This window comes from Macaca thibetana, chromosome 2 (genome assembly GCF_024542745.1).
Source record: "Macaca thibetana thibetana isolate TM-01 chromosome 2, ASM2454274v1, whole genome shotgun sequence".
NCBI lineage: Eukaryota > Metazoa > Chordata > Mammalia > Primates > Cercopithecidae > Macaca > Macaca thibetana.
Window position 1 is genome coordinate 73,222,568 of NC_065579.1, and position 12,148 is coordinate 73,234,715.

Genomic DNA, 12,148 nt, shown 5'->3' on the forward strand with positions numbered 1-12,148 from the left:
TTCTAATTTTAAACAATTTGAGAAAATCATCAACCAATGCCTTTTTAGATATTGCTTTTTCTTCACTTTCTCAATTCTTTTTTCCTGTTATCTGATTAGATATATGTTAGATCTTCTTGCTCTATCTTCTGTATTTATTAGCCTGTCTTTCACAGATTCTATCTCTTTAGTATCTTGTGCTTACTTCTGAATAATTTCCTCAAATTTATATTCAAGTTCTCTAATTGTCTCTCTGTATCTAATAAGCTATTTAAACTGTCAATTAAATTTTTTATCTTTTTATTTAATTTCCATAATTTATATTTGATTCTTTTTTAAAATGTGCCCGTTATCTTTTCACACTGTCTTGTCTTATTTTTTACCTTACAATTCAGTTTTTTGGGGTTGTTTTTGCTTTTTGTTTTTCGTTTTTTGTTTTCGACAGAGTCTTGCTCTCTTGCCCAGGCTGGAGTGCAATAGTGCAATCTCGGCTCACTGCAAGCTCTGCCTCCCGGGTTCACGCCATTCTCCTGCCTCAGCCTCCTGAGTAGCTGGGACTACAGGCGCGTGCCACCACGCCCAGCTAATTTTTTGTATTTTTAGTAGGGATGGGGTTTCACCATGTTGGCCAGGCTGGTCTCGAACTCCTGGGCTCAAGTGATCTGTCTGCCTCTACCTCCCAAAGTGTGGGATTACAGGCATGAGCCACCGCACCTGGCCAGGTTAAGTTTTTAAACGTTTCAAATATATTTATTTTATCTGACAGCTCCATTATCTGAAGTTCCTAGGGACTATTATTTATTTATTTATTTACAGATGGAGTTTTACTCGTTTCCCAGGCTGGAGTGCAATGGTGCGATCTTGGCTCACTTCTACCTCTGCCTACAGGGTTCAAGTGATTCTCCTGCCTCAGCCTCCCAAGTAGCTGGATTTAGACATGTGCCACCACACCCAGCTAATTTTGAATTTTTTAGTAGAAGCGGGGTTTCTCCATGTTGGTCAGGTTGATATCGAACTCCTGACCTTAGGTGATCCATCCGCCTCAGCCTCCCAAAGTGCTGAGATTACAGGCACAAGCCACCACGCCTGGCCATGGGATCTTTCTAATCCTTCTGTTTGTTGTACCTACTAATCATTACTCAGAAAAATTGTTTTTCCATACTTTAGAATTTTAAGTTGTGAGTTCACCTTCAACAAGATTTTCTCTGTGGAAATCATGTTTAAAATTACTTGACATATCCTTTCAGAATGGTTTTACCTTTGCTTTTGTTGGATGCTTCAGTGTTATCAATTTTTTCACTAGTTTATCAGCCTGGCTTTTCCCAAACTATGGAGGAAATATAATTAGAACCACAGATGTAAGTGATAGTAGGCCTGTTGGAAAGAATTGTCAGGGGACACTTTTTTTTTTTAACCCAGAGGCCAGATGAGATAGAAGCTTCCTTGTTATTTCTTTTTCTAGTGAGCTGATGATTTTTCTAGACCAGCATTTCACCGATTACGTAGCCCTTTGAGACACAGATTTATGCAAGGGTATCAGTTTTTATCTCCCCAACTCATGTTGGGCCAGAGCTTTATGTCCTGACTCCATGAGAGTTTTGAAACCTACGCCCTGAGTTCTCAAGGCTATTGTCTCCCGTTCCATAACCACAGGCTGCCAGGATTTTGATTCCCACTGTGTTGAGCCCCAGAGACTTTCCTTCCTTTTTTCAAGAGCATTGATTAGTTATTAAGCAGAATGCCTCAGTGATTTGTGAAGGGAAAGATTGCAGATTATTTAGTCCATAAAAATACTGGGAAGCCTAGACTTGAAAATACCTGTGGTGATTTGCTGTTAGTGAATTTCGCTTTCAATTTTTTTTTTTTTTTTTTTTTTTTTTTTTTTTTTTTGTGACGGAGTCTCGCTCTGTCGCCCAGGCTGGAGTGCAGTGGCCGGATTTCAGCTCACTGCAAGCTCCGCCTCCCGGGTTCACGCCATTCTCCTGCCTCAGCCTCCCGAGTAGCTGGGACTACAGGCGCCCGCCACATCGCCCGGCTAGTTTTTTGTATTTCTTAGTAGAGACGGGGTTTCACCGTGTTAGCCAGGATGGTCTCGATCTCCTGACCTCGTGATCCGCCCGTCTTGGCCTCCCAAAGTGCTGGGATTACAGGCTTGAGCCACCGCGCCCGGCCTCAATTTTTTCTTGAATCCTTTTATTTAAATGAAATATCTGACTCCCAAAACAAAGGCAGAGCTGAGTGTCACCTATAAGTAGAATCACAAAAATAGCTTTTTCACATGTTTTTGATAAGCCTAAAATCTTTTGTTCTACCTTTCTTCACTGGTCATCAAAATCATATTCAGCCTTCAATTGTCATCTCAGATTCAGCATTGTCCCTAATGTTTTCCATGGTAATGATAATAATAATAATGATTATATTAAACCACTGGTCAAAGTGAAAAAAAAGAAGAAGAAGAAGAATTACAGAACAACAACTATTTATTAAGTGCTTACCCTGTGTTAAGCACTATACTGGCATTTATAATATGTTACCTTATTTTTGCCAATAACTCTATGACTTTTTTTTTTTTTTTTTTTTTTTTTTTTTTTTTTTTTTTGAGACGGAGTCTCGCTCTGTCGCCCAGGCTGGAGTGCAGTGGCCGGATCTCAGCTCACTGCAAGCTCCGCCTCCCGGGTTCACGCCATTCTCCTGCCTCAGCCTCCCGAGTAGCTGGGACTATAGGCGCCCGCCCCCTCGCCCGGCTAGTTTTTTGTATTTTTTAGTAGAGACGGGGTTTCACCGTGTTAGCCAGGATGGTCTCGATCTCCTGACCTCGTGATCCGCCCGTCTCGGCCTCCCAAAGTGCTGGGATTACAGGCGTGAGCCACCGCGCCCGGCCCTCTATGACATTTTTAACCTCAGTTTACTGGTCAAGAAACTGATATTCCCAGAAGTTAAATAACTTTTGAGGTGGCTTAGCTAGTAGTACATTGAGCTACATTAAATTGCTGATAGTCAACTAGTTTTTTTACCCACAACAAAGCAGTTTTGCATAATTCAATCTAACAAATGATGAAGGTAACATTCAAATTAAGGTCTGACCAATTTCTAACCTCATATACCTCCCTTTAGACAACACAGCGTCTTCACTATGCTAATTATTCCTTCCTGTAGGTTATCATAGCACTCTTATACTATGTCTTCATTCAGTTTCCTCATTTGACCTTCAGTTACAATAAAGCTTGTACATCTGTTTTCTCCAGTGGAGTATAAGCTCCTTGAGGGATCTGCCTTAGCTCTGTATCCCAGGCCCTTTGCACAGTACTTGGTACAGGATAAGTCTTCAATATGTTTTTTTTTTTTTTAATAAACTAAACTAGGTTATTCCAGTTTTAGTCAATATTTATATGCAGCTAATGTGTTTTTAAACTTTTCTCTTTCACTTCATTTTTCCTAGTGGCAGTTTCATAACATGGTCCCAAATGTTTTGACATTCTTCCCATTGAAAGGTGGGATCTATCTACGTCTCCTTTCCATGAATCTGGATGGGTTTGTGATGGCTTCAGCCGGCAGAGTGGTGCAGGGTGATGTTAAATGACTTCTAAGGTTTGGCTATAAAAGCTCATGCAGCTTCTGCCTAGGTTTGTGCGAACATTTGCTCTCGGCAAGCTCCCTCTTGAATGCTTCATTTCAGAACCCAGCAGCCATGCTGTGAGAAACCCAATTCACAAAGAGAGCCCTCACTAGGTTCTCTGGTGAGGGAACCAGAGAACCCAGCTTTTGAGCTATTCCAGCATGCAAGCCAGGTAGATAAGTGAAGATGTCCCCGGATGAGTTCAAACTCCAGCATTATGAGTTGTCCCCACGCATTTGAGTCTTTCCAGCTGAGGTCCCATATATTGTGGAGCAAAAACACATGAGTGTAATAGAATCAGTGTTGTTTTACACCGCTATGTTGGGGTGATTTATTGTACAGCAATAAATAAGCATTGCTTCTGTTTGGCATGTCTGGTAAGGACCACTATAGCCTAGTAAGTTCTGAAACCTCTAGAGATTGGGACAGTGGGAGCTCCTTTCCCCAGTGATAAGACTCTGGTGCTAGATGACTGTTCCTTTGTCCAGAATCAAAACTGGGCTTCAAGTGGATTTCAGCTTCTGGACATGTTTTGAGCATTTGGCTCACACTTGTGTCTTACTTGCTGTCTGTCCTGTAAGTCTGAACCCAAACTGGTTGGCTGAGAACAGTGGTCTCCTAACTCGTTGTTGTTACTCTTTTCTTGAGGCTGAACCTTGCCTCTACCATCCCTCATACTGACTCTGACATGCCTACCCAGCCTACAGCAGCCAAGCCATTCACTAGAAGCTGAGCCCTGCTACTGACCCAGAAGCCCCATTGCCCATTCTACCTTCTTGTTCAGGACTACTCATAGACTGATTCCAGACCAGGCTGTCAGCCAAGCTTTGTCGTCTTGGACTCTGGCCCCTCCTTAAAGGGGTGCAGCTCTTTCTTCATTACCAGCCATCCTACAAAGTATGGCCCTTCTCTTTACTAGGATTTGTTGGCAAATAGCATGGCTAGACCTACCCTCTTCATTGCAGTTAGTCTCACCAAATAGTCTAATAGCAGACACGCTTGCAGAGATTGTGAGTCAGTGGTCTCTAGGGGCAAGTGAACCTCCCTGAAGCTCAGAGGCAGAGGTGCCAGGAGTTCCTGGGGCAGCTGTGCTGGAGGTTCTGTCATTCTGTCCTAAGCACCATTCATGTTGAGAAGTAAGCAGGGACAGCTGCAGTGTTTGGTTAGGCCAGTCCTGTGCTGTGGAAGGGCATTTCTTCTAGTTGCTATGTGAAGCATCCAAGCCGGGTTCTCTGTTCCTCCCAGAGATCTATAAACTGTCTGAAATCTTTTAGTAAAACCTTCCTGCTTAAATGAACCAGAGTGGTTTTTGTCTGGAATTAAAAACACTAAATTTACCATCTTCCAACATCTTGTGACTGTGTGAATCAATCAGAAAATCCTAGAGCTGTAGGCCGTTTATTTAATTTTTGTTTGCAGGTCTGGACAGAAAGTACACACCATTAATATTGAAGATCAACTATAAGCCCTACCATGGTAGTAGAAAATTAGCAAGTTCTATGCAGTTACAAACAATGACCAACCAATCAGGTGACATATTCAAATACCATTACTTTCAGTAAAACTTTTAATGTTGGCCGGGCACGGTGGCTCACGCCTGTAATCCCAGCACTTTGGGAGGCAGAGGTGGGTGGATCAAGAGGTCAGGAGATCGAGACCATCTTGGCTAACACAGGTGAAACCCCGTCTCTACTAAAAATACAAAAAAAAATTAGTCGGGCATGGTGGCGGGTGCCTGTAGTCCCAGCTACTCAGGGAGGCTGAGGCAGGAGAATGGCGTGAACCCCAGAGGTGGAGCTTGCAGTGAGCTGAGATCCGGCCACTGCACTCCAGCCTGGGCAACAGAGCGAGACTCCGTCTCAAAAAAAAAACAAAAAACTTTTAATGTTAATATTAATAATGTTAAGTAATAAATGTATTAATATTGATAAAAAGTTTTAGTCATTATAAAATAAATGTATGATTTACCTTAAAATTTAATATTTATCTCCCCTATGAAATTTCTATTTTGGGAAAAACGTTTTGTAAGGAATATATCTTACAGTAGTAGTACACTTATATAACTTATTAATATTTGCCATGCAATTTTGGAATTGCAAATTGCACGCCTGTAGTCCCAGCTACGGGGGAGGCTGAGGCACAAGAACCGCTTGAACCCAGGAGGCAGATGTTGCAGTGAGCCAAGATCATGCCACTGCACTCCAGCCTGGGCAACAGAGTGAGACTCCTGTCTCAAAAAACAAACAACCAAAAGAATTTAGAAATAACTGCTATGAATTCACTGTTGTGAATTAAAAGTATCCATTCTTTAAAGAGACTTTAATGGTCATCTAATGAAATCCTTTGTGAAATTTTTTGATGACAGAAATCTTTCTTCAAAAAAGCTCCTAACTACTTCTCAGATACGATACTTATTACCTAGGTGACAAAGTAACCTGTACACCAAACCCCCACAACACACAATTTACCCATGCACTAAACCTGCACATGTACTCTGTGAACCTAAACCTAAAGGTTGGAAGGAAAACAATAACAAATACACAAAAAAAGCTTCAATGCCTAAAACAAACAATATACTTTGGTAGAGTCCCCTCATCCACTCCTTTCCTGAAGGGTCCTGAAAAGCACTGTTTGCAAACCATGGGTATACTAGACCTCTCTCATTTTCCTGATTAGGGAAGGAAACTATTTGGCCAAGAATTATTTAATGATGGAACTGGGGCTCAACCTACATTCTCAAATATCTTTTTGGCTAAAAATCTTTCCATCATATTGCATTATTCTATTTAAATGCTAGATTTGAAAGAGTTCTGGTGATGCTTCCTAATTTGTGTTTCCTTTACAGTTCAGAAATGTTGAGAGATATTTGCAAATCTGAGGCTGGAGAGTATCTGAGAAGCTGGAGGGAAACATTAAATAACCTCTACCTATCACCCTGACCCCTAGCACTTCCAAGCAAAGCTGTTTATATAAGAACATTTTAAAATGAGTTCCCTGTGCATTTTGTTTCTGCTTTCTTGCCTGTTGGCCTTAGTTGAAAGAATCTGGATTGGAAGCCCAGCTAAACATTTTCATCTGATCCAATCACAATCACATCGTCATCTGATAGAAATGTGGCATCACCAAACCTCTAGTCTCTTGTTCACACATGTGGACTCTAATCAGCAAAAAGAATAAGCTGTAGTGACTACAAGCAAATATCTCTGAACTTCACTGAGTTTGATGACAGTGGTAATAAAAATAGTCTTTTCCATGACGAACACTACCAGTAAGTCAACCGTTCAAGAGGGATACTTTTAAGAGTAACTGATGCATTAGCTCTTGTCAATGAGATTCCTTTTGGCAGTAATATATTCTGGGGATTAAGTTAAACCAAATGTTTGTAACAATGGAAATTTATTCATGTTAACAGTTAGGATTATCATCCCAGTGAATGTTCACTATAGTTACAGTCAAATTCACTCTTTTGGACATTGCTTATTTTCATTTCTTTTTTATAAACTCCACTAAAAGCAATAGAAAGCATCCTTTAAACATTTTTAAAGTGTTGCAATTTATTTTCTTTTAAACTGTGGTTTTTCGTCGTTGTTGTTATTGTTGTTGTTGTTTTTTAGGGGCTGATCTCCCTTTGCCCACACAGTGCTGGCAGTGAGCAATGAAAGCTCTGCTTGAGAAAGTTCTGTAAGTTCTTTGGCCACATTTGAGCTCACCATGGCTGGATACTACATGGCATTTGTCCTTTGATTTCAATCTGTTTTCTGCCACTTGGTTACTTTGTGGTCATGCAGGTGAATAAGAGGGCCAGTGTTGACTTTATAACTTGAGAGCTTATCTCTCTGGTTCCTGTACCTAGAGGGAGATGGTGCAGGTACAGAAAGGTCCATACATACACAACCTTCCATGAAACAAGCCTTCTGCTAGCTTCTGGAGTCACTCTGGCAGTTTGTGGTTGCAGAATTCAGCAAGACTAAGAACTAGTGTTGTGTATCACAAATGCACTTTGTCCTTTAGAGGACTTTATTCTGAAATTGTTCTAAGTCCGTATTTTTGTCGGTTGGTATTTTTGTCCGCTTTTTTATCTCAGGCTATAAGTGACACTTTATCATGTTTTTAGTCTGTAGAATGAAAGAAAGAGAGTAATAGAGAACTTGCATTTTGGGTTGCTTTGTTGTTTGTTTGTTTGTTTGTTTGTTTCACCACTCTTGGCTACATAGATACAAGAGTGACAATTATTTCTCCACAATTAAGAGTGGAGAGGGGCTTCATGAGTGGCTTCAGTGCACCTATGACCTGGATGCCTTGAGAGGGTCCCCACAGAGCCTTGCATGCCGGTGAGATGGTTCTTCACTCTTCCTGGCTACCACACCACAGCAAGCTCAGAGAAACCCAGGAGGGATGTTTGTAACAATGGAAATGTGCTCATGTTAACAGTTGAGATTTTCATCCCAGTTAATATTGACTGTAGTTACATTCACATTTACTCTTGTGGACACTGTTTGACCAGTGGAGGAGGAAACTCTCGTTTATTCCCAAGTCACTCCCAAGTCATCAAACACCAGCTGCAGAAGAAAGCAGTTGCCCAGTGGCCCCACACTTTCCAGCTAACTGTTCCTCAAGCATAAACTGATTGTCCATCTTCCTGTTACTTGGTGGCTCTTAACCATGCTTGCATCTATAATTACCTGCAAAGCTCGTTAGAACACTGATACTAAGGTTCCAATCCAAACCAACTAAATCAGAATCTTTGGGGAAGAGTCATGAACATTCCTATGTGTTAATAGCTCCCCAGGTGATTTCCACTTTCCAAAGTACCTTCTCTGTACTAAGTCTTTGACCTTATAGAGATTTTTGATCCATTGGCCCTGTTGCTTTTTCACTAATTATCACTCTCATTTCCTCATATCCAGATTCCCATGGTCCATAATTGTAATCATGTGCAACAGCTCCATCTCTCCCCATTATTGTACTTTCCTGGTAAAGTCCCTTAACAGGGTTAAACTCACTGCCACAGCTACTGTATACCTGGACCAAATCTCCTGAACATTCCCATGGAAAAACACATGACCAACCATGTTAACTGTTTAATTTTAGATCCATGTTTTAGAAAATCCATGGTTTAGAAACCATATTCAAAGGAACCTGAAATGTTGACCTCATGTTAAAAAGTCTTTACAGGTTCCACGTATGAAATAATAACAAATCTCAATTGAACACATAGCACAGCTCAAAAATCCTATTATGCTTTCAGATTTTCAACTTCCCATACTGCAACTTCTATTCTCTCCCCCAAATCTTCTATATTCCCTTTCTCTCCCCACTACTCTTGGCTGATGATCTGGCCTCATCATTGACTGGGAAAATACAGAAATCAGAGGGGATTCCTTATCTTCCTACCCCCAAACCTGCAAAACTACGCACATCTGTATTCAGACTTTTTGCCCTCCCTCCATTTGCTATGCATTAAACATCCCTGTTCCTATGAAAGGCCAGCCCTCCTCTTTGATCTGGATCTCTCCTTCTCTTATCTATTGAGGACTTCATTCCTCCCTTCCTAAGAATACATTGCTAATTTCGTCCCAGAATTTACAAATAAGCATGTTTCAGTATCTTCCAACTTAAACCAAAACAAACCTTTCATAACTCTACATCCACCTTAGCTGTTACACCATGTCCTTGCTTCTCTTCACTTTAAAACTTCTTTAAAAAGGCTTGTCTTTAGTCACTCACCCCACTTCCTCGATACTCTAGTAAAAACACTATTATCAAGGTCAGCCTTACCTTGCAACCGTCTTTTCTTTGATATCTAAAAGGAATCTCAAGCTTAACATGTCCACAAACAATCTCTTTTTCCTAGCACTACAAAACAATGTGGGCCTTCCTCAGTCTTCCTATTTCACTCAATGGCAGCCTTATCCACTGAGTTAAGCCTTTTTCTTCTTTATCTCATGCCCTATGTATAATCCGTCAAAGTGTTTTGTTGGCCATTCTTCCAAAATACATCATGAATCCAGTCCTCTCTCCATTTCTTACCACTCCAGTACAATCACCATCATTCCTCATTTGGACAGTCTCCTCTCTTCCACCCCTGTCTCATGACATCCATTTTCTGTATGGCAGCGTGGGCAGTCTTTTAAAAACCTAGATGAGATCAGATCATGTCCAATAGCTTCCTACTATTCTTAGAATATATTTAAATTTTTTCCTAGGTCTGCATGATCTGGCTCTTGCCTACTCCTCCAACCTCATCTCAGATACTCCTACCACCCCCCGCAACTTTGCCCCAGCATAGAGGGCCCCTGAATGGTCCAAAATCACTCTGTACCCAGACAAATCTCAAACCGTTTAGCTCAGCATGTTATACCTAAAATTCTTGTGCCCCAGACCTTCTTTTGGCCAGCTCCTTCTTATCTCAGCTCAACAGTCACTTCCTCTCCCTGACCACTCGTTCTAAAGTAGCCACCACCCAACACATCACTTTTTATTACATTACTTAGTTTCTTTTCTTCATGGCAAAAAAAAAGGAGAAGAAGTGATTTTAGTTTCCATTCCAAAAGTAGGTAAAGCTACTTTTTAAAATATCCTCCAGGAATTCGTGTGAAAAAGGAAATGCTGGGCCAGTCACGGTGGCTCACGCCTGTAATCCCAGCACTTTGGGAGGCCGAGGTGGGCGGATCATGAGGTCATGAGTTCGAGACCAGCCTGACTAACATGGTGAAAGCCCGTCTCTTCTAAATATACAAAAATTAGCTGGGCATGGTGGCACGCAGCTAGTCCCAGCTACTCAGGAGGCTGAGGCAGGAGAATTGCTTGAACACAGGAGGTGGAGGTTGCAGTGAGCCGAGATCATGCCAATGCACTCCAGCCTGGGTGACAGAGCGAGATTCCATGTCAAAAATAATAACAACAACAATAATAATAATAATACCTGGCCTTTAAGCACACTTCCTGAATTGCACAGGTAAGTATTACTGACTTTCTCAAATGGCCTTTGGAGAGGTTTGAGATTTGGTGAGAATAATCACAATTTTAGTTGTAGCTCTGACTACTCAGGTCCTTTGACTAGGTCACATGGCCTAAAGAATTTTGGACCATATATTCTATGTTTCTCTGTCTCCACAAGAAGCACCAAGTCGGGGGACTCCTTTTTGTGACAGTGTTTAACCTACCAGTATCTGTGATTTGGAGCAAGCTTAGTGATAATCTAAAGGATGATCTGGTCCTTACTTCTCATAGTGTAAAAGCCCTCACATGGTTAATTTAAGAAATGACTCTTTTATACATTAAATTTCCTTTTAATAAAAGGGTATAACTAATTTTGTCTCCTTCTAAGTGGTAACACCACTTCTGCTTTCAGAAGCTAATTAGGAGATGCCCAGTTTGAATTCTTTGATACCATTGATGAATGAGAAATGTACATGGGTAATTTTTCTTTACTGCTAATAGAAGTTAAACAGCACATGTCCTATGGAACAAAATTTTCGTCTCTGCAATAATAGTAGCTGTTTTGTTTTGACTTCAGAAATCCTGGAATCTCTGTGTAGCCAACAGTAATTACTGCTCATTACAATAATCATCACCATCGACCTGATCAGTCCCTTGGAACACAAGTCAGGACCTAAAGTAATGGATTTTTACCTAGGGTGATGAAGAATTTTACCTGAGGCCTAGAGCAGCCTCTCTGGGAGCCACATTTGGTGACTGATACTGGCAGCTGTTAATAAATTAAATTCCTAAGTCAGAATTTTTGTTTTAAGTGTTTTCTGACTGAAACCATATTCAAAGGAACCTGAAATTTTGACCTCATGTTAAAAAGTCTTTACAGGTTCCATGTATGAAATAATAAAAAGAGCAAATGTGGATAAGTGAGAAGTTTGTCAAGCAAGGAAAGTAATAGCAGCAACCGTGTTACAGAGATGTGGAGACCAACCTCTACTTCTTGGTTTAGGGGTTCCTTCAAAATAACATGTATGGCTAGAAGAGGGGTAGGTGCTGGAGTGAAAGCAAGCCCTGGGGGTGGTGTACAGAATAAAATCATAAAGTCTCAGGATTAAAATGGATCTGAGGCTTAAATCCCATTTATAGTATTAGAGTGAACCTTTACTATGTGCCAAACATTAGGTATATTTAGAGTTCAAAAGCAAGGGACTCGGCTCTGTTTTCAAGGAGTTCATAGTTTTGACCAGACTATCAGTTCAGATGCATTCTTCCAGGAAGGCGTTCAGCTACATCCAAATAAAAAACAAACACGCATTTTCAGAGGCTTAACTAAATAGGGTCATTTTCCTTCCAAATGTTAGGTCCAGAGGTGGGCAATTCAGAGCCATTCAGGCTCTGGCTCCGGATATCTTTGTGCTCCACCATCATTAACATATGACTTCCTTCCACAAGCTGGCCACTCACGGGTGCCAGGTAGCAGCTCTACTCCAGCTGCTTGCCTCCTGCCAGGAAAGAAAGGAGAGAAAGAACAAAGAGGAGGGTAAGAAAGCTGCCTGAATCAGGAAAATAAAATCTTTCCCAGAAATCTCTAGCAGACGTTGGTTTCTGTCTCCTGGC

General features: G+C 41.1%; 1 protein-coding gene across 5 annotated transcripts in view; it reads left to right on the forward strand.

Moving 5' to 3' along the window:
- The window catches only part of SEC62 (SEC62 homolog, preprotein translocation factor), a 332,886-nt gene that overhangs the window by 8,685 nt on the left and 312,053 nt on the right, over positions 1 to 12,148 (forward strand). Inside the window, exon 1 of one of the 5 annotated variants that reach the window (XM_050779993.1) lies at positions 961 to 964. The exons of the other annotated variants lie outside the window; for them this stretch is intronic. The gene's annotated coding sequence lies outside the window, so the exon portion shown is untranslated. Of the gene's footprint in view, positions 1 to 960; positions 965 to 12,148 lie in introns of those variants that run through there. 5 annotated transcript variants of the gene reach the window in all.